Genomic DNA, 3823 nt, shown 5'->3' with positions numbered 1-3823 from the left:
AACAACGATATCGTGATGAGACACGACATAGTGAAGAGAGCCGGAAATTTTCACTATCGGGTGTTCCTTCACACAGACCGCCGCGGCCGGGATCAAATCCTTGACTTTTGGGTCGACAGCCGACCACAGTAGCCGCCGTATCACAGCAGCGGCTGCAGTACACTATAAAGAAAAAAAAAACGGCTTCGGGTTGCATAGAAGTGATTGATTGATATGTGGGGTTTAACGTCTCAAAACCCCCATTAGATTATAAGAGATTCCGTAGTGGAGGGCTCCGGAAATTTCGACCACCTGGGGTTCTTTAACGTGCGCCCACATCTGAGCACACGGGCCTACAACATTTCCGCCTCCATCGGAAATGCAGCCGCCGCAGCCGGGATTCGATCCCGCGACCTGCGGGTTAGCAGCCGAGTACCGTAGCCACTAGACCACCGCGGCGGGGCTGCATAGAAGTGAGTAGATGAAGAAAGGAACGGAGAAGAGAGCGATTTAGGATATCACCAGAACCAACCCGCAGGTGAAGCGTCCGTACGTCTCTGTCGATGAAGTCGCCACGCTCGGCAGACCTATATTCTGGATGACTTGGCGACTCAAGGCTTTGACTACCGTGTGGCGCGTCATACATCCACTCTGCGTATACAGTCTTCACGGATGGAAGCGTTACATCGAAACTTCGGTTGTAACGATCGGTACGCGCAGTTACTCGAGACCAAGGCGTCCTGTTGGTACGAAACTTGCCGACAAAGATGAACCGGACTTTGATGCAATCGAGTCGAACTAACGCTGATGGGACACGAGCTGAAGGCGATGCAAATAAAAATACGAACACTCAGTCCTGAAGTATCGCATTTGAATTCCTGAGGACTGCCTTCACCGTGGCAGTGTGGTCTTGATTATCTCCGGCGCACGCTTAGGTGTTGCCTGACCTGGGCCTTTGCAATTTGGAGGGGGCGCCGCTGAGGGGTGTGAGTCTGTAATCAGAGTGTTTTACATGATGAAGGCGCAGTCGTCGCTGTGGACGAAACGGCGCACGGCAAAGTGAGCAGAAAGTGCATCGGCCGACGTGAGGGTGCGGCGGGCGGAAGAATATTGCGAGCGTGCTCACAGGCCGCCAGCTGATACAGTATAACGCATGCGTGTGTGTAAGCGCACGTGGACGTTTTTGCTTGCACGTTTGACAATTCTGTGGCTAGGCCGACGGCTAGGCACATGGTGATGCAGCAGCGCGCCCGAGGAAGATTGCCCATCCGCATTTCCTAGTCACCATCAACAATGTATCGTGCCCTGCGCGAGGTTTAGCCGTGTCGAACGACCCTCATGCATACGCGGAACTCGCCTACATGGATTCCCTCGGGCCTGAATGTCCGCTCGTGGGTTCTGTCTGATATTATCTCGCAAGCTGCGCAGCAGACGGAATACATGGTCAGCCTTTTGTAATTCTCTCTGATATGTACTACGGTCAACCTACCCCGCCGTGGTGGTATAGTGGCTCAGGTACTTGGCTGCTGACCCGCTGGTCGCGGGATCGAATCCCAGCAGTGGCGGCCGCATTTTTGATGGACGAAAAAAAAATCGCAGCATATCCACGGAATGAATGATGATGAGGGGAGTGAAGCGTCCGTCAATCCGTCCGTGCGTTCGTCTGTCCGTGCACCCGTTCATGCGTCCGTCTGTGCGTGCGTCCGTGTGTTTGTCTGTCTGTCCGTCCGTGCGTCCGTCCGTCCATATAGTAAGCACCTAAACTACCGCGATTTCACTTCTTTTACAGCGAAAGCTTTTATGAGATCACTTTTCGGGTCATGCGTAGTTGTTGTCGGCCGCCGCCACTGGTGTCCGTAACCACATCGTGCGAAATGAGAAAGTTGCAGTAGTTACCCAATAAGTGTTTTGAAAAGTCTCTAAAAGGCCGCTCTTCTAGCTTTCGCTGTGACTGCGCTGCGCCTACTGCGCAGGCCTGGCGTTTTTTTTTAATCACATATTCATCATTACAAGTACCGTCATCTAGCGGACAATCCAAGGACTAAACGAGAGTATGTACCACGCTTCTGCTGTCAGCGCTTTGTTAACACCGATCACGTGAATATGACGTCGGCTACGTTTTTTGTAACATGTGGACATGCGGATATGCGCCCGAGGGCGGCGATGTGCCACTGGTACGCGGGTGGCTACCTGCTACTACTGCAACTAGATACGTCAGACGATGTACAGATCCACGCCCTAGGGAGCTTTGCCCCTAAAATGATGTAGGCCCGTGTGCTCAGATTTTGGTGCACGTTAAAGATCTCCAGGCGGTGAAATTTTCCGAAGCCCTCCACTACGGTGTCTCTCATAATCATATGTTGGCTTTGAGACGTCAAACCCCACATATCTATGTGCTAGGGTCAACCTATGATTGAATGGCATCATAGTTACTCCATGATAATTACGAACCGAAATAGAGTACCCATGGCAATATTCTCGAAATTTTCTGTGGTGACGCTGTTCCGGCAACAACTCGAGCGAGAATGATAGAAAACGAATAAAGAAATTAAACCTTGCTAGGTGTGAGATCTTCGCTAAGGCACTAATTTTTGCGATAAATATTCGACATTCTAATATGTGCATTATTTCTTGCTCACTACCATCTATATCGTGGTTTTTGGCATGTAACAGGTGCATAAAGTGTTGCTTTAACAATTCCTCATATGCCGATGTATTATCTTAACTTGGTGGTGTATATGAACGCCTTAAAAGACTGCACAAATGCGAAAAGTGACCGGTGGGGGCGCGAACACGAACCACGAAAAACATCACCGTGCAGTGACGTCGCCTTTTCACGTCATGTGTTGTTTCACGGCGTCTCTCATAATCATATGGTGGTTTTTGGACGCTAATCCCCACATATAAATCAATCAATTGGATTAGATGCCAGTGTTTTGCCGTAAACCTGCGCATCCGTGGTTTGTATAACAGATGCTTGCTCAGCAATTACTTGTTCTATGTGTCGTGCACTTCTTAACATGCTTCTTAGAAATTTGCCCATTTGATTGATATGTGGGGTCTAACGTCCCAAAACCACCATATGAATATGAGAGGTGCCGTAGTAGATGGCTCCGGAAATTTAGACCACCTGGGGTTTTTAATGTGCACCCAAATCTGAGCACACGGGCCTACAACATTTCCGCCTCCATCGAAAATGCAGCCGCCGCAGCCGGGATTATGTACCACGACCTGCGGGTCAGCAGCCGAGTGCCTTAGCCACTACACCACGGCGGCGGGGCAAATTTGCCCATTTAGCATATGCGCAACCATTGTTAAATTTTTAGGATTCACGAAAGCTCAATATTCCTGCAGCCTTGGCAAACAGCCTTGAAATTAGATTTACGGCCTGTTCGACAACGCACAAACATGGGCTGTGCAGTTCTATCGGAAACAGTCACAAAATGGCAGGGAAATATTTCAAAATATTGACACCTACTGTTCTCTGTACTTTGAAACCGACTGTACTTAGGTAGCGCAGAACAGCAATGTAGTGGCCTATGACATGTTTTCAGCATATATTGTAACAACTTGTAGCGATGCTCTATACTTCGTTCATTCGAAATTATTCCGCCCTGCACAATTTGCCCAACAGGATGGCGAAGACGGGCCATCATGAAAACCCACCTGAAGTGCCCGGGATATTTCTTGACAAGTGCAACTGTTAAGATAACTGTGTCCCCAGGAGAAAACGTTTGCGAGACGTTGGCTCTGCAACAAACGAGAATTTCTATCAATTGTTGCGCAATGTTTCTAATACCTCTGGTCGCTGTATAGGCTGCAAATGCCAGGCAATGGCTCGATC

This window comes from Rhipicephalus microplus, unplaced genomic scaffold (genome assembly GCF_043290135.1).
Source record: "Rhipicephalus microplus isolate Deutch F79 unplaced genomic scaffold, USDA_Rmic scaffold_45, whole genome shotgun sequence".
NCBI classification, from domain to species: domain Eukaryota; kingdom Metazoa; phylum Arthropoda; class Arachnida; order Ixodida; family Ixodidae; genus Rhipicephalus; species Rhipicephalus microplus.
This window is presented reverse-complemented; position numbering follows the sequence as displayed.